A 26,126-nucleotide genomic window follows, 5' to 3' on the forward strand; every position below is an offset into this window, starting at 1 on the left:
TCCCCATCGTTTTGAAGAGTTCCTGGCACACAAAAACTTGTTGAATGGAAGAATGAATGAAAGAACAGCTGTCTGATTGAAAAAAAATGAAAGACAAAGGAAACAAAAGAGAGGGAGGGAAGAAAAAAAGGGAAAGGAAAAGTCACAAGAAGTGGAAAGGAATAGAGAGCAAAGCGGTGCGCGGCTTGCTCCTCCCCGCCGGCAGGGGCGCTGTTGGCAGCTTTGCTGCCCAGGCGGACTCGGTGTGCGGGGCTGCCGGGGGCGGGACCGCTGGCGCGCAGGGCAAGGTGGGAGTGGAGAAGCTGGCGGGAAGGGGTTCGCAGAGGCTGCCTAAGGAAGCCATGGAGGTGTGCTGCGGCCAGGTAAGTGGCTCCCCGAGGGCAGGTGGGCCTGGCCTGGCCTCACGCAGCCCAGCCCCCACGCCCTCAATGACCTTGAGGATGGCAGCTTAGGGAGGCCCAGGCGGGGCCAACGCCTCACATCCTCGGTTTTTCGCTTCTTGGGGGCCTCAGTTTCCCCAGATGGGAAGTGGGCAGATGGGCTGGACGCTTTGCCTCGGAGCGAACTCGGGAATCTCCAGCAGCCACTCAAGGCCCCTCCTGCGTCCTTTTACAGCCTCCCGGCAGGTCCCCTTGCCTTCCCGCCTTGTCGAGTCCTCACCAGATGCAGGTCGGTGCTGTCTCGATCAGCCTCTCCTCGGCCCGCTGTCCCTTTCCCTCCTTGGGAGAACTCTTGCTAATGTGCTGTGGCTGGCTCCATTAATTCCTTCCTCCCACGTTTATTGAGGCAGCAAATTTGGCGGTTACACCAGGCTTCTGGAGTCAGGAGAGATATGAGTGTGGGTGGATCACTTGAGCCGTGTGACCCTGGCTAAGTTCTTTTACCTCCCTGTGCCTCCGTTTTCTCACCCCTAAAATGGGATAATGACAGAACTTATCTTGTAGGATCTTTTGATATTTAAAGACGTTAATATGGATAAAGGTTTCGAGCAGAGATATCCTCCTGTTGCACCATTAGCTTCGTGCCTCTGCTTCCTTGCTCATTACCGCGCGGTTGTGATTTTCTTTCGGTGATTAATTAGTTTTGACTGCTTAACGTTTGTTAATGAATTTTTCCCCGGAAGGCAGATAGAGCTCTTATCTTTGTTCACCCTGTAACCCTCACATCTAGGTCGGTATCTTAGTGGCATCTGAAGCCAGCGTTGGGTAGGCTGGGGGTACAGGGGCGATCAAGACAGTTCTGCCCTCGGCCTGAAAGAGGCATTTGAGCAAGTATAGCAGGGTTGGGTCTTGTTTGCGAGCTCAGTGCCTGGGGAAAATCAGTTAAGGTCAATATTACCCTTGAAGGAACTGGATCTTGAAAGCCCCAAACTGAGATTTACTTTTTTGGGTCATCTTTGTATTTCAGCTTTGTCCCAGTCCCAGGACAGTAGAGGCCAAGACTGTTTTGCAAGGTAAATGTGTCCTGCTGTGACTCTTTTGTGATGGAGGAATGAGAGCAGACAAGAGGCCACCTGCAATTAAGTGTTGGCTTTCAAATGCTGCCCTCAGTTAGTGTTGAGAATGCACTGGAATCCCCAGCACTTGCTTTTGGGTGGGCTACCACTACCTTCTAGGGTGAGGTGTCATTTTGCCTGGCTGGTCAAGTGATCCTGTCCCCAAGCTCATGGAGGAAAAACTAATTTCCCCCTTGCACACTTAGGTTGACAGCTCAAGTATTTTTCATTATACTTCTAAAGAGTTGCAGAGGATATTACTACCATTCTCTACTGTGTTTATTATATCCATGTTTTAACTATATTTTGAGCAAAATCCAGGAGTTGCCGATTTAGCCTACTAGTTTATGGAAATTGTCCGGCAAAACATCTGATTGGCCAAATTGGGCCTCACTTTCCAAACCAGAGGTCTGATTTCATTTTTAAAATACAGCTTATTGAGGTTTAATTTACACACCATAGAATTCACTCATTTTAAATTTAATGATTTTTTTGGGGACTTCCCTGGTGGTGCAGTGGTTAAGAATCCGCCTGCCAATGCAGGGGACACGGGTTTGAGCCCTGGTCCAGGAAGATCCCACATGCCACGGAGCAACTGAGCCCGTGTGCCACAACTACTGAGCCTGCCCTCTAGAGCCCACGAGCCACAGCTACTGAGCCCGTGCACCCTAGAGTCGGCGCTCCGCAACAAAAGAAGCCGCCGCAGTGAGAAACCCGTGCACTGCAATGAAGAGTAGCCCCCGCTTGCTGCAACTAGAGAAAGCCCATGCGCAGTAACGAAGACGCTCTGCAGCCATAAATAAACTAATTAATTAATTATTTTTAGTAAATCTCCATAAGCCATTACTACAGTCAATTTTAGAACATTTCTGTGACACCAAAAAGATTACCCTGCGCCCATTTTCAGTCACTCCTCTTTCTACCCCAGGCAACCAATGATCTGGTTTCCATTTCTGTGAATTCACATTTTCTGGGTATTTCATGTAAATGGAATCATCATATAATATGTAGTCTTTTGTGACTGGTCTTCACTTTAGCATAAAGTTTTTGAGGTTCATTCGTGTAGTAGCATATATCAGTACTTCCTTTTTATTGCTGAATAGTATTTCACTGTATGGATATACCACATTTTTTTCTTCTTATCCGTTTACCAGTTGATGGACATTTGAATTGTTACCATTTTGGCTTTTGTGAATAACTCTTATATGAACATACACATACGAGTCTTCATGTGGACATATGTTTCCTTTCTCTTGGGTAGATGGGTTGAATTGCTGGGTCATACGATAAATTTATGTTTAACTTTTTAAGAACCTCTCAAACAGCTTTCCAAAGAGGCTGTACCATTTTACATCCCCACCAGCATTATATGAGGATTTTGGTTTCTTCACATCTTCACCAACACTTCTCCTTTGGATTATATCCATCCTAGTAGGTGTGAAATTTTTTTTTTGTTTGTTTTGTTTTTGTTTATATCATGACACATTTTTATTGGTTGAAAATGCATTACACACAAACCAGCACAATATGTTTCAAGCTCCATGAGGGCAGAGACTGTTGTCTATTTTTTCACCGCTGTATACCTGACATACAGTAAGCACTCAACATTTGATGAACAGGTGCACTTCACAAGTATATGAACACATTCAAGAGGAAAGGACTATGTACAGTGAGAGAGGATTTTGTTTTCTATGACGGCCCTATGCCAGCAGCTAAGGAGTAATCCCCTCAACCTTTTGCCTCTGGGGTGGAATAGAAGCCCAGGCTCATGTGAGAAGGATGCTGGCCATTTGGGCTCCATTCGCAGGGTTTGTCCCACCCAGCAGTCGCTTGGCTGCCAGCCTTTGGCCCGTCCCAGGTCCCGTTTGCTCATCTCTTGGCTTACCACCTTCCTGCTTTATCACTAAGGCTTTAGTCTGTTTGTTCCTGTAGAAACAGACCCTGCAAAGAATCTGATGTGTACATCACCTCACTTATCCTCACAACACTGCCTGGACCAGTGATTCTCAACTGGGGACAATTTTGCCCCCCAGGAGACATTTGGCAATGCCTGGAGACACTTTTGATTGCCATGACTTGGTGGGGTTGGTGCTTCTGGTGTCTAGAGTGTACAGGTCAAGGATGCTTCTAAACATCCTACAATGCACAGGACGCCCCTACAGCAGAGAATGATAGGGTCCAAAATATCGGTAGTGTTGAGGACCTCTGCCCTATAGGTCAGGGGTCTACTAGCTCCATTTTTACAGCAGAGGAGACAGGTGTGGAGAGGTTGGGTAAGTTGTCCCATGGTCCTGTAGCTGGTGAGCAGTGAGCTAGGATGTAAACCAGGTGAGGCTGGCCTCAGAGCCCTAGCTCATACCCCACTGTACATGACTGCTTCTCAGAAATGGAAAACCCAGACGGAGATAGAACAGCTTTTTACTCCTTCACTCAGTTATGCTACAACCAAGAGACCAGCCGTCCCACTTGGCCTAGTGCTGAGCAGGTTCACAGGATGTGAGACTTGGTGCTCGAGCTGGGATGGATGGTCATCCTAGTACAACCCAGACTCTGTAAGGATCTGAGCTTGAGACCTGGCCACCGTAATTAATCTGTTGAGTTCATACCATGTGGTAATCACTCCGTAGTGATTACCTATATCAATTATAGGGACCCAACCCCAGTCCCAAGTTCACATAGTCTCAAGGCCAACTTTACTCGTGTTCTGAAAATATTGATCTGTTAGCTCCTTGAGTCAAGTCAGCAAGCCTCCAGGTAGATGAAAATTTATCCTTGGAGGATTTTTAAGGTTTGTTGGAGAAGCAGATCAGTTGGGGGTAGTGTGGTAGAGGAAAAAAGTCCCACGGTTTGATGGCAAGGTCAGCGTTCCCATCGCTTAACCTGTCTGGGGCTCGGTATCCTCATTTGCAAATTGAGTCGATAACAGGAGCCACGGTTATGAGTATTACCTTGTACCAGGTACTGTGCTTTCAAGGTGTTTGCACATAAGGTTATCTCATTTAATCTTCAGTGCTGGGAGTGGGTAGCTCCTCGGGTTAAGTGGTGAGCCCAAGGAGGCAGCTGGAGTCAGGACGCAAACCCAGATTGTCTCGCTCCAAAGACCACACTTTTAGAGCTATGTAACGTCTCCCAGGGCTCTTTCTGAGGAGATGGGAAAACATGCCAATTAGGGTGAAAAATAGGAGGTGGCCTGAAGGGCAGCGCATTCAGTGTGTTTGCAAAGGCATGTGTGTTTCGCCACTGCCTAAGACCCCTGAAGCATCCCTGGCTCCCCAACACCGACACGATGGGTCCCTGCAGCTGACCTCGCCCTCCAGCACCTGAACACCTCGCTCACCCGCTGCCCCCAGCAGCGTGTGTTTGATGTGATCAGTGGATTTGAAGTATGGCTCAGGCCCCAGGAGCCGCCTCCTTTCATGGGGAAGCAGAGCAGCTGGCCTCTCTCTTCTCGACCCTACTGTATGAGTCTGGCTCGAGCTGCAGGATTTGTGTGTCAGCTTCAAAAGTGCCTGAGGCTGTGTCCACACGGTGAAGGTCCTTGATGTGTCGCTGTGGTTTGCTGAGGCTTCCAAGGACAGGGGTCTACTGGGGAGTCGACAGGCTGATTTCCTTGTCTGCAGCTGAGTCATTCCGAGAATAGAAGCGGCTGCTGTTTTTCGAGCACTTATTCTGTGCCAGGCGTGATGCAGATCATTTCCCATGGAATGCTTCCCTCTTCTTCCTGGGCTGGCGGTTCTCCTTATGCTGCTTTACTTTTTCTTCTTTCCATAACTAGGAAGTGTATTCTAAAAACCTTTGTCTCCCTGGTGGTGGCTCTGTGCCGGGTATGGGGCTGGCATCACAACTGTTCCTCGATCCCACGATGCAGTCCTATAGAAGTGACCCGGTGCAGCCTGGTCGTTTCACACGTGGCCTTTGGAGTGGGGACAGCCAGGTCTGAATCCCTGCAAGTTGTGTTCAGTGTGAAGCTTTGTGGTGGTTTGGCTTTGCCATGGCTCCTTATCAAGCTGCACGTGGTTCTGAGGGAAGACAGAGGACACCAAAGTGGAACTGAAATCAATGAAATCAAATTCATGTTTGTTTGTTTAATTAAACATTTGCACTGTGTCCTACTTACCTCCTTTCCTTTTCTCCATTCCTTGGGATGCCAGTGTCCCTGCGTCTTCCCTAGATGTTTTATTGACTTAAACTTTTTCTTTAGCAGAGAAATAGAGTTGGGAGGGTATCTGGGCTGTGATTAGCTGGTCTTCGTTGCTGTGTTTGCTTGAAAATTGGTGTATTGTGGTGCAGGGTGGGTGATGGAAACAAGCATTGCCACTTACAAGTTTCACTGTGCTATTGGTATTGTGAAAATGATTTTCTTACTTAATCCTAAAAGAAGAATACAATTTTTTTTTCTAGGATTTAAGATGTCTTCGTTGGTCAGACTTCATAGAAGACAATATGGAAGACTTTCAGTAGCTAAAAGGTAAAGTGAAATATTCTTTAAATTTGTGTCTTGGTTTTTAGATGATCCCAGGGTGAAATAGCAAAATTAGATGAGGACATAAATGCAGATACCAAGATTTAATTTTGGTGAATTTGCTGATTTCACTTTAATTTTAGTTTATATAATTAAAAAAAACTATATCCTTTTAAATCTTTTCTGAGAGCAAAAGTAATACTTTTTTTTTCTTATTAGTTATCTGTTTTATCCATGTTAGTGTATATATGTAATCCCAATCTCCCAGTTCATCCCACCACCAAGTAATACTTTTTTTGAAACTTTCATTTCAGAATAATTATAGACTCACAGGAAATTGTAGTAAATAATTTGTTTTAAAATATTCAGACAACACTGAAATGCATAGTACAAAAAGTACAAATCCTCTGTAACCATACCACTGAACATTTGCTAGTATTAACAGCTCGGTATGCCTTCTTTAGGCTTTTTGTTGCATTGCCAAAGAAATCTGTAAACAAAGTGAACTCAATTTTTGCCTGTTGGAAGAGGGTCTGCAAACTTCAATGCTTATTATACATTTCACCTCTGCAAACACAAATAGATACCATCAGATCTTTGCACTTTTTTTCCCCCTTCACTGTTGTTTTATACATTACTTACAGGCTCTGTGGTCATTACTCAGAGCCTGGTTACTCCCAAAGAACTGGAATTGGGCCTCCTACCCCACTATGGCCTTGCTTCTCCTACCTTAGGATACCTAAGAATCACTTGACAAGCTTATTAAAATTCAGTCTCCCAGGCCCCATCCATGCTGTTCTTAAGATCTGGGGCCCAGGGAGCTGCTTAAGTATGCAGCTCAGGTGACTCCTGCTCTTGGTGTTGGAGCCACTTTAAGAATCCTCCACCAGCAAATAGCTGGTACCGGTTATCTAGGAAACTGTGCTAAGCTCAGCTACTCCCAGCACATGCCCTTTGGCTGGTTGCTGTTGGTTGGAGTCAGGGTGCCTGTAAATAAAGCCAGTGTGGGTACTGCTACAGACATGAGTGTGCACACCGGGCTCTTAGGCTAGCTCCCATCACAGCCCTAGTGACTAGCCTACCATCCTGCCTGCCTGCTACAGAGCAGGCACTCCTCGGATATCTGGTAGTTGGTGTTGAGTGAATGAATGAATGTTTATTTGCTTTTCCCTCTCATAGTCCATTTGTAGTGGTAAATAAGCAGCAGTTGTATAGACTTAGCCTTATACCAAAGGAAGGTAGAAAAAAATGTAAAAGGCAGACAGAAACATTCAAAATCATAGCTGTTTTGGACCGTGAATTAGTTTTCCATTTCCATGTCACATCATCACACATTTAGCTGTTTAAAAGAACACACATTTAGGGGACTTCCCTGGCAGTCCAGCAGTTAAGACCCCTCACTTCCACTGCAGGGGGATAAGTTCGATCCCTGGTCGGAGAACTAAGATCCTGCAGGCCACATGATGCGGCCCAAAAAAACAAACACACACACACACACACGCACACACACACCACACACACATTTATTATAGAACAGTTTTGTAAGTCAGAAGTGCAACATGGGTCTCACCAGGCTAAAATCAAGGTGTCAGCAGGCTGTGTTCTTTTCTGGAGAAGCTGTAGGAGAGAATCTTGTTTCCTTGCTCATTCAGAATGTTGATAGAATTCAGTTCCTTGCAGTTGTAGGACTGAGATCTCTATTTCTGGCTGTCAGCTGAGGACGATTTGCATCTTCTAGAGGCCATTCCTTGGCTTGAGACCCCCTTCCTCCATCTTCAAAGCCAGCAACATCACATTTCAAATCTCTCCTCCTCCAATTCACCTCTCTGATTGAAGCCTGGAAAGGCTCTCTACTTTTAAGGACTCATGTGATTAGATTTTGGACCAGGTAATTCAGTACAGTACCCCTGTCTCAAGGTGTATAGCCTCAGTCGCATCTCCAGAGTCCCTTTTGCCATGTAATTTAGCATAGTCACAGGATCCAGCGATTCTGATGTGGATGTCTTTGTAGGCCATTCTTCTGCCTACTTCAGGCCATTTAGGACTCATAGCCTCAGTAGTCCTTGAGAGCATTGCTCTGTCATAGGACAGCACAGTTCCTCTCTTTGATTCTAAGATACCATTCATTAACAGATACTTTTTAGGGCTTCCCTGGTGGTGCAGTGGTTAAGAATCCGCCTGTCAATGCAGGGCAAACGGGTTCGAGCCCTGGTTCGGGAAGATCCCACATGCCGCGGAGCAACTAAGCCCGTGCACCACAACTGCTGAGCCTGCACTCTAGAGCCCGCGAGCCACAACTACTGAGCCCACGTGCCGCAATTACTGAAGCCTGCGCACCTGGAGCCCGTGCTCCGCAACAAGAGAAGCCACTGCAATGAGAAGCCCGCGCACTGCAACGAAGAGTAGCCCCCACTCGCCGCAACTAGAGAAAGCCTGTGCGCAGCAATGAAGACGAAATGCAGCCAAAAATAAATAAATTAATTAATTAAAAAAAAAACCTTTTTATTATGGAAAGCTTCAAAGATAAACTGAAGTAGCGAAACAGTATAATATACCCATTCATGCCCATCATTTTATTCTAGTAAATACCGACTCTTGGCCAATCTTGTGCCATCTATCCCCTTCCCACTACAGTTTGGAATTATTTTGAAGCAAATCTCAGAGGACATATTCTAATCTACATATATTTTAATATCTATTTCTGGAAGATAGTCACAGTTTACTAATACTCCCCCAAATCAATGGTTTAGTATCACCAAATATCTAGACACTTCTTATATTTTCTTGATTATCTTATCCAATTGTTTACAGTTATTTTAATTGAGATCTAAATAAAACCTACATATTACATTTGGTTGATGTCTCTTATCTCTTTTTTCTTATTGTGTAAAATATATATAACACAAAATTACCTTTTTTTTTCTTTTTGCGGTATGCGGGCCTCTCACTGCTGTGGCCTCTCCCGTTGCAGAGCACAGGCTCCGGACGTGCAGGCTCAGCGGCCATGGCTCACGGGCCCAGCCGCTCCGCGGCATGTGGGATCTTCCCGGACCGGGGCATGAACCCGTGTCCCCTGCATCGGCAGGTGGACTCTCAACCGCTGCGCCACCAGGGAAGCCCCAAAATTACCATTTTGAGTATACATTTTAAGTGTACAGTTTAGTGACATTAAGTACATTCATATTGTTGTGCAACCATCATCATCCATCTCTAGAGCTTCATCATTCCAGACTGAATCTCTGTGCCTATTAAATAATAACTCCTCATTCCTCTAGCCAGTATCAGAATGTCCTTTTTTAAAACAATTACCATCTTAACCATCTCTAAGTGTGCAGTTCAGTAGTTTAAGTATATTTGCATTGTTATGAGACAGATCTCCAGAACTTTTTCATCTTGCAGAACTAAAACTCTATACCTATTAAACAGTAACTCCCCTTTCCCCCTCCCCCCAGCCCTCAATAAGCATCATTTTCCTTTCTGTTTCTTTGAATTTGACTACTTTAGTGTTGTGTTCCCAGCCTGTTTTTGTTAAGGTTCTTGAGTAGGAATGCCTGAGGCACTCGCCTGGGCCCTATTACTCTTAGCAAGCCCCACTGACATTTCCCTCACTGGGGCCAGTGTTGTGATTGGGCCGGCACTTGTCATTCTTATTATGACTGTAGGATAGAACTCTGCAAAAAAACATCAGGGAACTTAGAGGAACAAGATTTATTACTCACAGGTCCTGGAGGGTACGCAACATGTCCAAGGGCCAGATGATGAGGGCGAAGGTAGAGAGAACACCTGGGGCTCTGCGTTTATTAGGGTGTGAGTGTGGGGTGCCTGGGGTTTCATGGAGTCACTCATTCCTGGCTCATTTTAATATAAGAGAGGAAATTAGGATGCGGGAGAGTGGAGACAGCGTCACTCAAGATGGTCCGTTATCTGGGTCACCCAGGGTTTTCTAGGGGAACTTCATGGGTGTGGGTGACCCAGTTCCTCATCTGGTTTTGCTAGTAGCTATATCATACACCTGACAATGTTTATTCAAGATGGATGGCTTTTGAAATGGATTTCTTTGCAATCAAAAGCTTAATGTCAGGAACTTATACCATATTATTTACCTTACATATGTGGATTCATACAATATTTGTCCTTTTGTGACTGGTTTATTTCATTTAGCATAATGTCCTGAAGGTTCGTTCATCCATGCTGTAGCGTGTGACAGGATTTCCTTCCTTTTAAGGCTGCGTAGTATTCCATTGTGTGCGTGATGTTTAATTTTATGTATCAATTTGGCTGGGCCATGGGGTGCCCAGATATTTGGTCAAACATTATTCTGGGTGTCTCTGTGAGGATGTTTTCGGATAAGATTAATATTTAAATTGGTGGGCTTTTTTTTTTTTTTCGGTACGCGGGCCTCTCACTGCTGTGGCCTCTCCTGTTGCGGAGCACAGGCTCCGGACGCGCAGGCTCAGCGGCCATGGCTCACGGGCCCAGCCACTCCGCGGCATGTGGGATCTTCCCGGACCGGGGCACGAACCCATGTCCCCTGTATCGGCAGGCGGGCTCTCAACCACTGCGCCACCAGGGAAGTCCCAGGTCTTATATTTAGATCTTTGTTTCACTTTGACTTAATTTTTGTATATAGCATAAGATAAAAGTGTCCAACTTCATTTTTTTGGCATGTGGATATCCAGTTTTCCCAGTGCAGTTTGTTGAAAAGGTTGTTCTTTGCCCATTGAATAGTCTTGACACTTTGTCAGAAATCATTTAACCCTATATGTGAGAGTATATTTCTGGGCTTTCTATTCTGTTCTGTTGGTCTATATGTCTGTGTTTATGCCAGTACCACACTGTTTTGAATACCATAGCTTTGTAGTAAGTTTTGAAATCAAGAAGTGGGAAGCCTCCAACTTTGTTCTTCTTTTTCAAGATTACTTTGGCTATTTGGGGTCCCTTGAAATTCCATCTGAATTTTGGGATGGAGTTTTCAATTTTTGCAAAAAAAACCTCGTTGAGATTTTGATAGGAATTGCATTGAATCTGTGGATTGCTTTGCACTGTTTTGACATTTTAATAATATTAAGTCTTCCAATTCATGAACATGGGATATCTTTCCGTTTACTGGTATCGTCTTTAATTTCTTTCAGCAACATTTTATAGTTTTCAGTGTACAAGTGTTTTACCTCTTTAAATTTATTCCTGAGTATTTTATTCTTTTTGACATTATTGTAAATGGGATTGTTTTCTTAATTTCCTTTCACATTGTTCACTGTTAGTGTATGGAAATGCAACTTTCTTTTGCAAGTTGATTTTGTATCCTGGCCATTTTTGTCTTGTTCCTGATCTTAGAGGAAATGTTTCCAGTCTTACCATTGAACATGGTGTTAGCTGTGGGACTTTCATTTATAGCCTTTATTTTGTTGAGGTAGTTTCCTTCTATTTCTAGTTTGTAGAGTGGTTTTTTAATCATGAAAGTGTGTTGAATTTTGTCAAATGCTTTCTGCATCAGTTGAGATGATTATGTGGCTTTTTCCTTCATTCTGTTACTGTGGTGTATCTCATTGATTTTCACATGTTGTACCATCCTTTCATTGAAGGAATAAGTCCCACTTGGCTATGGCGTGTAATCCTTTTAATGTGCTGCTGAATTCTGTTTGCTTGTATTTTGTTGAGGATTTTTGCATCAATATTCATAAAGGACATTGATCTATAGTTTTCTTTTCTTGTAGTGTCTTTGTCTGGCTTTGGTACAAGGGTAATGCTGGTCTCATAGAATGAGTTTGGGAAGACTGGTGTTAATTCTTTTTTAAATGTTTGGTGGAATTCACCAGTGAAGCCATCTGGTCATGGGCTGTTTTTTGTGTAGGTTTTAAATTACTGGTTCATTCCAGTTACAGGTTTATTCAGATTTTTTATTTGTTCATGATTCAGTCTTGGTAGGTTGTACATTTCCTGAAGTTAGTCCGTTTCATGTAAGTTAACGAGTTTGTGGTATATAATTATTCATAGTACTTTTATAATTTTTTTATTTGTGTAAAATTGGTAGTAATGTCCCCTCTTTTATATTTGATTTTAGTTTTTTGTATTTTTTTTTTTTTTTAAATCCAGGGGTTTGTCAATTTTGTTGATCTTTTTGAGGAACCAACTCTTGGTTTCATTGACTTTTCTAGTCTTTATTTTTTTTAATTTTTTATTTATTTATTTTTGCGGTACGCGGGCCTCTCACTGTTGTGGCCTCTCCCGTTGCGGAGCACAGGCTCCGGACGCGCAGCCTTAGTGGCCATGGCTCACGGGCCCAGCCGCTCCACGGCATGTGGGATCTTCCCGGACCAGGGCACGAACCCATGTCCCCTGCATCGGCAGGCAGACTCTCAACCACTGTGCCACCAGGGAAGCCCCTAGTCTTTATTTTATTTACCTCTGATCTACTCTTTATTATTTCCTTCCTTTTGCTAGCTTAAGGTATGCTTCTTTTTCTAGTTCCTTAAGTTGTAAAGTTAGGTGGTTGTTTTGAGATCTTTTTTAATGCATTTACAACTATAAATTTTTCTCTTAGCACTGCTCTGCATCTCATAAGTTTTGGTATGTTGTATTTTCATTTTTATTTGTCTCAAGATATTTTCTACCTTTCCTTATGATTCCTTCTTTGACCCATTGGTTGTATTTCCACATATTTGTGGATTTTCCAGTTTTCCTTCTGTTATTTTATTTTATTTTATTTTTATTCAGACAGAAAGTCACAAAAATTATAATCATCCTCATCAGTTCACTCAGTCTCGTGTAATTAATTTTTTTTTATCTTGATCTTTTGTTAGCACTTTTATGAATTCATCAGTTTTCCATTAGAGTTCTGAAAATGCTTATTCTTTCAGTTCAGCAGTATAGTCAGTTACCAGAAACCTGTACTTGTTAAAGCCTTTTCCATGAATTCCTTGAAGATGGAACCCTTTTATAGGAACATTTTTGCAGAAGCATCAGAGTACACCCAGAACTGTCTGTAAATGACAAAAGATTTAAAAATGACCATGGTTAAAGATTTGATGAAAGTTCATAATAATGCAATTGACAAGGAAATTTAGTTATTTCTGAGATATACATTTTAAACTAATAACTAGAATTATAACATTATACCAGAATATATAAGATTTTTAGAAATTTCATGTAATGTCTGAAATATTTATATTAACGTATTTCCATACAAATAACCCAAAGAAAGTTTAGTTTTAGTTGTTTGTTTGTTTTTTTATACTGCAGGTTCCTATTAGTCATCAATTTTCTACACATCTGTGTATACATGTCAATCCCAATCACCCAATTCAGCACCCCACCATCCCCACCCCACCACGGTTTTTCCCCCTTGGTGTCCATACGTTTGTTCTCTACATCTGTGTCTCAACTTCTGCCCTGCAAACTTGTTCATCTGTACCATTTTTCTAGGTTCCACATACATGCGTTAATATACAATATTTGTTTTTCTCTTTCTGACTTACTTCACTCTGTATGACAGTCTCTAGATCCATCCACATCTCAACAAACGACTCAATTTCGTTCCCTTTTTAAAGCTGAGTAATATTCCATTGTATATATGTACCACATATCCATTCGTCTGTCGATGGGCATTTAGGTTGCTTCCATGACCTGGATATTGTAAATAGTGCTGCAATGAACGTTGGTGTGCATGTGTCTTTTTGAATTATGGTTTTCTCTGGGTGTGTGCCCAGTAGTGGGATTGCTGGATCATATGGTAATTCTATTTTTTGTTTTTTAAGGAACCTCCATACTGTTCTCCATAGTGGCTGTATCAATTTATATTTGCACCAACAGTGCAAGACGGTTCCCTTTTCTCCACACCCTCTCCAGCATTTGTTCTTTGTACATTTTCTGATGATGCCCATTCTAACTGCTGTGAGGTGATACCTCCTTGTAGTTTTGATTTGCATTTCTCTAATAATTAGTGATGTTGAGCAGCTTTTCATGTGCTTCTTGGCCATCTGTATGTCTTCTTTGGAGAAAGGTCTATTTAGGTCTTCTGCCCATATTTGGATTGGGTTGTTTGTTTCTTTAATATTGAGCTACATGAGATGTTTATATATTTTGGAGATTAATCCTTTGTCCGTTGATTCATTTGCAAATATTTTCTCCCATTCTGAGGGTTGTCTTTTCATCTTGTTTATGGTTTCCTTTGCTGTGCAAAAGCTTTGAAGTTTCATTAGGTCCCATTTGTTTATTTTTGTTTTTATTTCCATTACTCTAGGAGGTGGATCAAAAAAGATCTTGCTGTGATTTATGTCAAAGAGTGTTCTTCCTATGTTTTCCTCTAAGAATTTTATAGTGTCTGGTCTTACGTTTAGGTCTTGAATCCATTTTGAATTTATTTTTGTGTATGGTGTTGAGGAGTGTTCTAATTTCATTCTTTTACATGTAGCTGTCCAGTTTTCCCAGCACCACTTATTGAAGAGACTGTCTTTTCTCCATTGTATACCTTTGCCTCCTTTATCATAGATTAGCTAACCATAGGTGCATGGGTTTATCTCTGGGCTTTCTATGTTGTTCCATTGATCTATGTTTCTGTTTTTGTGCCAGTACCATATTGTCTTGATTACTGTAGCTTTGTAGTATAGTCTGAAGTCAGGGAGTCTGATTCCTCCAGCTCCGTTTTTTTCCCTCAAGACTGCTTTGGCTATTCGGGGTCTTTTGTGCCTCCATACAAATTTTAAGATGATTTGTTCTAGTTCCGTAAAAAACTGCCATTGGTAATTTGATAGGGATTGCATTGAATCTGTAGATTGCTTTGGGTAGTATAGTCATTTTCACAATATTGATTCTTCCAATCCAAGAATATGGTATATCTCGCCATCTGTTGGTATCATCTTTAATTTCTTTCATCAGTGTCTTATAGTTTTCTGCATACATGTCTTTTGTCTCCCTTTTGTTTTATTTCATCATTAGTGTATAAGAATGCAAGAGATTTCTGGGCATTAATTTTGTATCCTGCAACTTTACCAAATTCATTGATTTGCTCTAGTTGTTTTCTGGTGGCATTTGTAGGATTCTCTGTGTGTAGTATCATGTCATCTGCAAACAGTGACAGTTTTACTTCTTCTTTTCCAATTTGTATTCCTTTTATTTCATTTTCTTCTCTGATTGCCGTGGCTAGGACTTCCAAAACTATGTTGAATAATACTGGTGAGAGTGGACATCCTTGTCTCGTTCCTGATCTTAGAGGAAATGCTTTCAGTTTTTCACCATTGAGAATGATGTTTGCTGTGGGTTTGTCATATATGGCCTTTATTATGTTGAGGTAGTTTCCTTCTGTGCCCACTTTCTGGAGAATTTTTATCATAAATGGGTGTTGAATTTTGTCAAAAGCTTTTTCTGCATCTATTGAGATGATCATATGGTTTTTATTCTTCAGTTTGTTAATATGGTGTATCACATTGATGGATTTGCATATAATGAAGAATCTTTGCATCCCTGGGTTAAATCCCACTTGATCATGGTGTATGATCCTTTTAATGTTTGTTGGATTCTGTTTGCTAGTATTTTGTTGAGGATTTTTGCATCTATATTCATCAGTGATATTGGTCTGTAATTTTCTTTTTTTATAGTATCTTTACTGGTTTTGGTATCAGGGTGTTGGTGGACTCATAGAATGGGTTTGAGAGTGTTCCTTCCTCTGCAATTTTTTGGAAGAGTTTGAGAAGATGGGTGTTAGCTCTTCTCTAAATGTTTGATAGAATTCACCTGTGAAGCCATCTGGTCCTGGACTATTGTTTGTTGGAAGATTTTAAATCACAGTTTCCATTTCATTACTTGTGATTGGTCTGTTCACATTTTCTATTTCTTCCTGGTTCATTCTTGGAAGGTTATACCTTTCTAAGAATTTGTCCATTTCTTCCAGGTTGTCCATTTTATTGGCATAGAGTTGCTTGTAGTGGTCTCTTGGGATGCTTTGTATTTCTTCAGTGTCTGTTGTAACTTCTCCTTTTTCATTTCTAATTTTATTGATTTGAGTCCTCTCCCTCTTTTTCTTGGTGAGTCTGGCTAATGGTTTATCAATTTTGTTTATCTTCTCAAAGAACCAGCTTTTAGTTTTATTGATCTTTGCTCTTGTTTTCTTTGTTTCTATTTCATTTATTTCTGCTCTGATCTTTACGATTTCCTTCCTGCTGCTAACTTTGGGTTTTGTTTGTTCTTCCTCTAGTTCCTTCAGGTGTAAGGTTAGATTATTTACTTGATAGTTTTCTTGTTTCTTGTTGTAGGCTTGTATAGCTATAAACTTCCCTCTTAGAACTGCTTTTGTTGCATCCCATAGGTTTTGGATCATCGTGTTTTCATTGTCATTTGTCTCTAGGTATATTTTCATTTCCTCTGATTTCTACAGTGATCTCTTGGTTATTTAGTAACGTATTGTTTAGCCTTCCATGTGTTTGTGTTTTTTACATTTTTTTCCTTGTAATTCATTTCTAATCTCATAGCGTTGTGGTCAGAAATGATGCTTGATATGATTTCAATTTTCTTAAATTTACTGAGGCTTGATTTGTGACCCAAGATGTGATCTATCCCGGAGAATGTTCCGTGCGCACTTGAAAAGAAAGTGTAATCTGCTGTTTGGATGGAATGTCATATAAATATCAATTAAATGTGTATTTATTTATGTGTATTCTGCTACTGTTGGGGAGAATATTATATAGTGGTTGATTTCTCTTAAGTGTTGTTAAATCTATGAGGTTTCCTCATCTTATTTCTTTTTTTTTTTTAGTATTTTGTTATTGTTGAAGCAGATCCTCTGTCCTCTAGAGTTTCCCACACCTAGATTGTGCCAATTGTATCCTGTGGTGTCATTTAGCCAGTCTGTCTGCCTCTTGTTATTTCTTGTATGTTGTATGCATGTCTAGAGATGTGACATGATTCAGGTTCTTTTTTAGCAGTATAATTCCATAGGTGATGTTCATTTCTGTTGAGAAGTAGCTAATTAGTTGTCTTTCTGTTTATATTGTTAGCAACTATTGATCTTTGTCTAGGCCCATTAATTTATTGGGTGTTGTAAGATGTTGTCAACCAATTATTCTAGTCTCTCACTATTTATTAACTGTATTACTTGTATAATACCCCTTGTAAACTGTTTGGTTATTCTGAGATACAGTTCCTATTGGAAAGAAAAATCATTCATCTTAATAGTAGCTTTTAAGAGGAAAATATACAACATTAAATACATATTAATTGTAAGAAAGAGCCCTAACTTCAGATATAAAAAAGAAAAATTGTAAGTCTTACATTTGAAAATAATACAGTAGTGATGGTCATAATTGACCTTGAATAGTCAAAAAGACAGATAAATAATCAAAGACTATTTCAGCTGTTAAAGAAGGATGGGATGGGTCTAGTATATTTTAGAAAGGTGCACTAGAAAAAGCTTGCAATGAAAAGCTTTGGCACTATGTATGTCTGTGTGTCAACTATATTGTACCCCAATAATATTGGGTAATGAGATGCTTCCATATGGGAATCACCTTTCTTAGGTAGAACCCTTATTAATTATTTGGAACAAGATAGAGTAAAAACACATATGTAAAAATTTCCCTAAGTCTGTAAGTTGACATGCTTGAAGTTTATAAATTATCTCAGAATATAGGTTTGACAGAGAACACTTCTGTGTATCTAAAGGGTGTTTGCTTTAATATCTGATATTTTGTTCTTTCCTTTGGTCATATCTTTCTTTGGTCATTTCAATAGAGTACATTAATTTCCTAGCCCTTGGGGAGGTTAGAGGTATAAATTGTTTCTTGGTATGGGATTGACTGGTGACCATTAAGCCCCGGCATCTCTGTGTAGTTGCTTGGCAGTGTTTTTCATTTTGCTGACAATATCGTTAGTCAGATTTCCCTGTGATCATATGCTGATACCTAGGCAGTAGCTGAGGGAATAGGCTATGTTGTGGTTTTATGTGGCACAGACTGCATATCAATTCATAATCCCCAATAATGGAGTGTTTTCATATACTGGCATTGACCAGCATGATCCCCACATACAAGAAATAGAACAAAACAGCAGGATGGGGTAAAGTCAGACGTTTACTTTCCTACAAAGTAAGGGGGCAGCAGAGTCCTAATAGGCAGTATTGCTGGAGTTTGAGGAGATCTATAGTTGAAGCTAAGGAGATCAACATAAAATACTTACAATATGGCATGCAAGATTTGTGAATGTGTTGCTGTTGAGACACATTGTCCGAAGAGAGTACAGCATCTTCCAGTTCTGTTCAAGGTGTAAGGTCAGCTGTGATCTTATTACTTGTTATATGTTTGGGTTATTGGTAATATAGTAATATATTGGGGTTTGTGTGAAATATATAGAAAAATAGAAGCACCAGGAGTAGCAGTTTTCTCTTATTTATACAGCATTTTCTGAGGAAGGGAGACGTGGTCTTGTAGACAGAAGTGTTCTACATTGCTGGGAAGGCACATTCCAGAAGTGGCAGTGGGGTATAGTGAAGAGAGCATTTGACTGAGGTCAGGACATGCTGCCTACTATTTACCCTGTTGCCTTGGGCTTCATTAGTATTTGTCTTTTTTTTTTAAATTGAAGTAAAGTTGATTTACAATGTTATGTTAGTTTCTGGTGAACGGCAAAGTGATTCGGTTATACATATATATATATATATATATATATATATATATATATATATTCTTTTCCATTATGGTTTATTACAGGATATTGAATATACCTCCCTGTGCTATACAGTAGGACATTGTTGTTTATCTTAGTATTTGTTGAAGTAATGGATGAACCGCCCTCTTCCCTCCCTAAGCATTAGTTTACTCACCTGTAAAATACAGGTGGCAGTGTCTACCCCATATGGTGGTAGTGAGGACAGATGGACTAGTGGATGTGGAAAGGTTGTCCAGTTCCATTCAAGTGTAGTGTTGGCTGAGGAAGGAGAATGTTCCAGGTTCTAGCTTAGACCGTCTCTTTATTACATGTTAGCCAAACTGTCTCCTGATCTCCATTCAGTTCTTTGATTACTTGTTATCAGGAGTGAGGAAGCTGTGGGTAGCAGAGAGGGGAGTCTGGTCACTGAAAGTGAGGTTGAAAATTAATGGGTTGGTCCTTTGTTTTGGAAAAATCAGCCTCTGTGGGTTGAGTTGGTGTGAACTGGTTTTATGGACCTGATCACACCTGCCTGATTTGGGAAAATATTAGGCTTCTGAGATTGCAAAGACGAAGACCCGTGCAGAGCTGTACCAAAGTCTTTACCCTTCATGGGTAAATTAACACCAACCATCTGCAAACTACTGGTTAGAGTTTTCCTGGGGAGATCTTTGGACATCAAAAGTTACAGAATCAGAAGTTGTTCATCAAGATAAATTTCCTAATGTGTATTCCTCAAATACTTTTCAGTGTCTTAAAATGAGATTTTCTTCATTAGTATAATCTGAATGTGGTAGATGATGTGTATATATACACATAAATTTATGTGTATATATAACATTTCAAGTTACATTGATTCAGAAAAGTAGTTTCCATAAACCAAGCAGCTGTAATATTAACTGATTTGAAGAATGTGGTACTACTCAGATCCAGTACTTCCTCTGATGTGATCTTAGTTTCTTTTTGCAGATGCCCACAGGACCCTGAAAGAATTAGAATATATTAGTTTCCTAGGACTGCCATAACAAAGTACCACAGTTCTGGAAGCTAGAAGTCTGAAACCAAGGTGTCAGCAGGGTTGGTTCCTTCTGGAGGCTCTGAGGGAGAATCTGTTCCACACCTTCTAGCTTCTGGTGGCTCCTGGCATTTCTGGGCATTCCTTCGCTTTTAGCTGCACCACTCCAGTCTCTGCCTCCATTGTCACATGGCATTCTCTCTGTGTGAAAATTTCCCTCTGTGTCCAAACATCCTAATGACACTAGTCATTGGATTATGACCTACCCTGACCTAGTATGACCTCAATTTAATCATACCTACAAAGACCCTATTTTCAAATAAGGTCATATTCATATGTACCAGGGGTTAGGACATGAACATATCTTTTTTGAGGACACAATTCAACCCACAACAGAGAGTAAACTGAATGTTTAAAGTGACACTTGGAAATTGTTTTACCTTAGAGGAAGTGAAGGTTCTTACAGAAGACTCAGGTCACATACCCTGTTGTCATATTGTGTTTTGCGTGTGATAGCACAGGGGATAGTGCAGGAGATAGCTCTCAAAGTTTAAGGTCACGCTCTTTTTACCACAAAGGAGGACTCTGATGGCATTGAGTGCTTTCCATATTGTTCATTTCTGATAAAGGTTTAAACCACTTCTTTTTTTTTTTTTCTTAAACATTAAAAAAAAAATTCTTTACAGCAGTTTTTACCATTGTGTTAGTTTCTTGGGAATGCCATTAATTCCCATTGAGAATACCACTTGAATATGGTATATGGTGTAATTGAGGTCAAGTTCTGGGTTGGCTTTGTACATTTGATTTTTTTTCTCAGTTGTACGATTTTTATAAAAAAAAATTTATTTATTTTTGGCTGAGATGGGTCTCTTTTTTAAAAAATAAATAAATAAATAAATAAATTTATTTATTTATGGCTGTTTCGGGTCTTAGTTGCTGGGTGTGGGCTTTCTCTAGTGTGGCAAGCGGGGGATACTCTTCTTTGTGGTGCACGGGCTTCTCTTTGCAGTGGCTTCTCTTGCTGTGGAGCACAGGCTTCAGTAGTTGTGGCTTGCAGGCTCTAGAGCGCAGGCTCAGTAGTTGTGGTGCACGGGCTTAGTTGCTCCGCGGCATGTGGGATCTTCCCGGACCAGGGCTCAAACCTGTGTCCCCTGTATTGGCAGGCGGATTCTTAACCACTGCGCCACCAGGGAAGCCCCTAAAGCACATTTTGAAAGGTAGCCAAATAGGCATAATGATCAGGGAATCCCTAGTGTCTTTTCCTGAAAAGATACTAAAGAGGAATGAGTAAAAAGTAGAACTGTCAATCTAACATGGCAGGGTAGTCACGGCCACTTACACACAACCTTTGATAGGGTTTTCTAGCACTTGGTTTCAGGTTATCAGCCAAGGCCTAAGAAGTATCTGATTTGACCTAAAACATCTCACTCCTGTCCATCATCTGCTGGATGACTTTTCCCTATTACTGGCACTGGTATTTTCTTTCTTCTATTTTTTCACTTATGTTTATAAAACAATAAGGGCAAATACAATAAAATATTCACATTGTGAATATTTCCAAATAAATAAACACTGTTACAGAGAAAAGGTTGTTGAGCTTCCTGAGAATGATGACTAGCTCCCAAGTTTCTCTGTGGGGCAGCTTGAGGTGTGGCAGCAGTGGAGGGTGAGGGGTCCTGGTGTATGGTGATATGTGGGTTTTCTGGAGGAGGCAGTCACAGAAGGTTGAGAAGGTTCAAGTTCTGGTTCCAGTAATGGTCTTCGTGTGCTAAAGGAGAAGGGCTGGGCTCTATGAAACCTAAAGGTCTATTGAGTTAAGCAAAAAAATTCACTTTAGCAAATTCATTGATTCTTCAAATCCATTGAACACCTATGATGTGGCAAACAACTGTTCCAGTTGTGGGGTTGAAACAGGGAACAGAGGGACAAAAATCCCTATCTTCTAGAAGCTTACTTGCCTACTCGGGATTAGATAATACACAGATAATTGAAAATACATAGTATGTGACCAGTGCTGTCCAACACTGTCAGGGTCATCAAAACCAAGGGAAGTCTGAGAAGCTGCTGCAGCTAAGAGGGGCCCAAGGAGACATGTGGACTAAATGAAATGTGGTGTCCTGAATGGGCTTCTGGACCCGAAAAAAAGACATTAGGTAAAAACTGAGGAAATCAGAATAAAGTATGGGCTTTATTTAATAATAGTGGCTCATTAGTTGTGACACGTGTGCCATGTTAGTGTAAGATGTTAATAATAGGAGAAACTAGCTATGGGTTGCATGGGAGCTATCTTATATAGGTACCCTCTTTACAGTTTCTCTGAAAATCTAAAACTATGTTACAAAATAAAGTTTATTTTTAAAATGTGTGTGTGTCTGTGAGAGATATCAACTGTTGACGAGTGACATGAAGAAAAGTAAAGCCAGGTCAGAGGGGCAAGGAGCACAGGTGGTGGGGAAGATGAAGGAGGGCCCTACAGAGAAGGTGACAGTTGGGCAGAGCCCTGGATGGAGGCTAGGGAGCTGGCCACGTGGCTATCCAGGGGCTGTGTGTTCAAGACAGAGGGAACAGCAAGGGGCAAGGCCCTGCAGGAGAGAACAACTAGGAGGCCTGCTGGTTACCATGGGGGGAGCCTGTGAGACAATAGGTTGAGGTGGGGAATTAGGTCAGACAGGTGGAGGACGCAAGTAGGGGAGGGGGCTGGGCCTCCGGAACCTTTTAAGTCCTGGTCAAGACTTTGGCATCACCTCTGGGCCAGATGCTGGGCCGGATGCGGGCAAAACTGTGGGTCTGGCCTTCTTCCCTGTGGCACGGATCCCACATCACTGTGGCCTGCCTTTCACAGACTTTGAAACGCTTGAGGGCATCATTAGGCTTTAGAGCAGGGGTTGGAAAACTACAGCTTTAGGGCCAAATTCTATCCCACCCATTTTTGTACAAAGTTGTACAAAGGTGACCCTGTACCTTTTCCCTCTCTCCCTTCAGTGAGGTTGTTTCATACATTCATAGTACAGTTTGTAATTTTTTGTCACATTCTGTATTCCATCCTAGGATCCTCTTGATTTCATAAATTATCTGTTAAAACTCGCATATGTTAAGCCTCACTCTTTATGCTATATTCAGTGGGTTTTGACAAATGCATAAGTGTCATGTATCCACCATAACTGTATCATGCAGAATAATTTCACTGCCTGGGGAAAAAAAAGTCTGTGCTTCACCTTTTGAACTCCTCTCCTTCCTGTCAAACCCCTGGCAACCACTGATCCTTTCCCCATCTCTATAGTTTTGCCTTTTCCAGAATGTCTTATAATTAGAGTCATACAATATGTAGCCTGTTTAGACTGGCTTCTTTGACTTAGCAATATGCATTTAAGATTCATCCAAGTCTTTTTGTGAGCTCATTTCTCTTTATTGCTTAATATTTGTGTGGATATACTGTGATTTGTTTATTCACATATAAAGGGCCTCTTGGTTGCATCCAGTTTTGGGCAATTATGCGTAAAGCTGCTCTAAGCATTTTTGTGTATGTTTTTATGTGGGCATACATTTTCGGATCAGTTGGGTGTGATTGCTGAATTGCATGGTAACACTGTGTTTAGCTGTGTACTGACCCCTGCTCTTTAGAGTATCATGGAAGGAACCTATGACTTTTGACAGTGTCATGTTACTACTCTTTTCTATTTCTAGAGGCTTGATAGAAATTTCTCTAGAGGAGTTTTAAAATTCAAATTCTTTTCAGTGAAATTTAAAATTATGATTGAACTTCGAAAGGTAGATTCTTAGAAATCTTTTTAATCTTAAAATTTATTCCCATTGGGTTCTATCCTGAGAACTTAATAGATCAGCTGTCTAATAAGTTGAGTAATTGAGATACAACAGTAAAAAGTTAAAAATAATCGTACTAGCATTCCTGGAGGCTTTGGGAGTGACATGTACATTTAATTTGAAATTGGGAGGAAAGTGTTTTGACAGACTTTCTCTCCATAGATGCATAAGGTTCTCTCCGTGTAAAGACATCAGAATCTACGTGATTTTCTGACCAGCACTAAAACCTGAAACACATTGAAACCTATTGATGTTAAAGAAGGAAAAAAAAAGAAACAGTAAAGAGGCTTGGATTTTTTCTGCTTTATTGATGTACAATTATTGATGTGTAATATTGTTGTATAATAATATACTACACATATTTAAAATGTATAATTTGAGTTTACATATGGATGTCAGACCAGCACAACAATAAAGATAACGAATACAGCTATTACCTTCCAAAGTTTCCTCATTCCTCCTTGTAATTCCCCCTTATCCAAGCAACAACTGGTCTATTACTTGTATCACTATAGATTAGTTTGCATTTTCTAGGATTTTATATAAATTTGTATATTATGTATAATTTTATGTAAATTATGTAAATGGAATCATACAGTATACAGTAGTCGCCCCTTATCTTTAGTTTTGCTTTCTGTAGCTTCAGTTACCTGTGGTCAACCACAGTCCAAAAATATTAAATGGAAATATTTCTGGAAAATTCCAGAAATAAGCCATTCGTAAGTTTTAAATTATGCATCATTCTGAGCAGCATGATGAAATCTCTTGCCGTCCCACTCTGTCCTGCCTGGGATCCTGAGCCGTCACCATGTCATGTCTTGGTGATCCAGGATCACTGGAAGCAGATTATCTTCCTTTTTTAAAAATAAATTGATTTATTCATTTATTTAATTTTTGGCTGCATTTGGTCTTCGCTGCTGCACGCGGGTTTTCTCTAGTTGCTGAGAGTGGGGGCTACTCTTTGTTGCGGTGTGCGGGCTCCTCATTGCGGTGGCTTCTCTTGTTGCAGAGCATGGGCTCTAGGTGTGCGGGCTTCAATAGTTGTGGCACACAGGCTTCAGTAGTTGTGGATCACGGGCTGTAGAGTGCAGGCTCAGTAGTTGTGGCGCATGGGCTTAGTTGCTCCGCGGCATGTGGGATCTTCCCCAACCAGGGCTTGAACCTGTGTCCCCTGCATTAGCAGGCGGATTCTTAACCACTGCACCACCAGGGAAGCCCAGATTATTCTCCTTTTTACTTATCATCAGAAGGTCAAGAGTAGCCTAATGCTATGTCACAAGGCCTGTGTCACAATTCACCTCACTCTCATCACACAGACATTTTATCATCTCACATCATCACAAGAAGAAGTGTGAGTACAATACAATAAGATATTTTGAGAAAGAGACCACATTCATATAATTTTTATTATAGTGTATTATAATTTTTCTATTATTATTGTTAATCTCTGTGTCTAATTTATCAACTAAACATAGATATGTATGTACGGGAAAAACATGGTATATGTAGAGTTTGGCACTATCTGAGGTCCCAGGAATCCACTGGGGGTCTTGAAATGTATCTCCTGTAGATAAGAGGGGACTACTGTATATTTTTTTGGAGGGGAAGCTTCTGCTTTCATTCAGCTAATTATTTTGTGATTCTTCCACGTTGGGTGGATTAGTACTCTGTTTCTTTATTGCTGAGTAATATTCCATTTTACGGTGCTATGGCCTGAATTGTGTTCCCCTATAATTCGTATGTTGAAGCCTTAACCCATACTGTGACTATATTTGGAGACAGGGCTTTTAGGAGGTGATTAAGATTAAATGAGGTCAAAAGGGTGGGGTCCTAATCCAATAGGATGGTGGCCTTATAAGAAGAGGAAGAGATAGAGATCTCTCTCTATGTGCATGCACCGAGGAGAGCCATGTGAGGACACAGCAAGAAGGTGGCCATCTGCAAGCCAGGGACAGAGGCTCACCAGAACTCAACCTTGCTGACGTCCTGATCCCAGACTTCCAGCTTCCAGAACTCTTATAAAGTAAATTTCTGTTGTTTTGCCACCCAGTCTATGGTATTTTGTTATGGCAGCCTAAGCAGGCTAAGATGTATGGATATACTACAATTTGTTTTTTCATTCACATGGATATTTGATGGGTATTTCCAGGTTTTGGCTATTACAAATAAAGCTGCTGCGAACATTTGTCTACAAGTCTGCGTAGACACGTACTTTCATTTTTATCGAGTAAAAATCTAGGCACGGACTGGCCTGGTTATGTGTTTTACTTTTTAAGAAACTGCCAGATTGCTCGCTGAGGTGACTATACCATTTTACGTTCCCACCGGCAGCACACGAGAATTCCGGTTCCTCCACATCACTCTTGAGGTTGGAATTTTGAATTGCTCTTACTTAGGCGGTCCACCCAGATGTGTGGCAGAAGACTCTTCGCCTGCTGTAACGTGGCCAGGAGAGGAGTCCCCAGGCCCTGTGGAGCCCTCCTCCCTCATACTCCTTAAGTTTTCAGTGAGAATTTTTTTTGCGAATGTGAATTTACTTTCCATAAGAATATAGGATGACTTAATATCTTTATCCCTTTTACTTGTCCTTCTTTTGTTGCTTTTCCTAATTTTTTCACTTGCAGACTTCCTGGGTTAACCCTAGAATTTCTAGACTGTGAGATATTTAAAAGAACCTGGTTTTTGAGTCACACACACCT

The 26,126-nt window shown here is 41.0% G+C and overlaps 1 long non-coding RNA gene across 2 annotated transcripts in view; it reads left to right on the plus strand.

The window, feature by feature from the left end:
• The first annotated feature begins 248 nt into the window (after positions 1–248).
• Positions 249–26,126, plus strand: part of LOC141277224 (uncharacterized) — a 41,088-nt gene continuing 15,210 nt past the window's right edge. The window contains exons 1-3 of one of the 2 annotated variants that reach the window (XR_012328273.1): positions 249–362; positions 5,897–5,963; positions 23,590–23,953. This is a non-coding gene — a long non-coding RNA (uncharacterized lncRNA). Of the gene's footprint in view, positions 363–5,896; positions 5,964–23,589; positions 23,954–26,126 lie in introns of those variants that run through there. The other variant, XR_012328272.1, reaches the window with a different exon arrangement.

The sequence above is a fragment of the Tursiops truncatus genome, chromosome 19 (genome assembly GCF_011762595.2).
Source record: "Tursiops truncatus isolate mTurTru1 chromosome 19, mTurTru1.mat.Y, whole genome shotgun sequence".
Taxonomy (NCBI): domain Eukaryota; kingdom Metazoa; phylum Chordata; class Mammalia; order Artiodactyla; family Delphinidae; genus Tursiops; species Tursiops truncatus.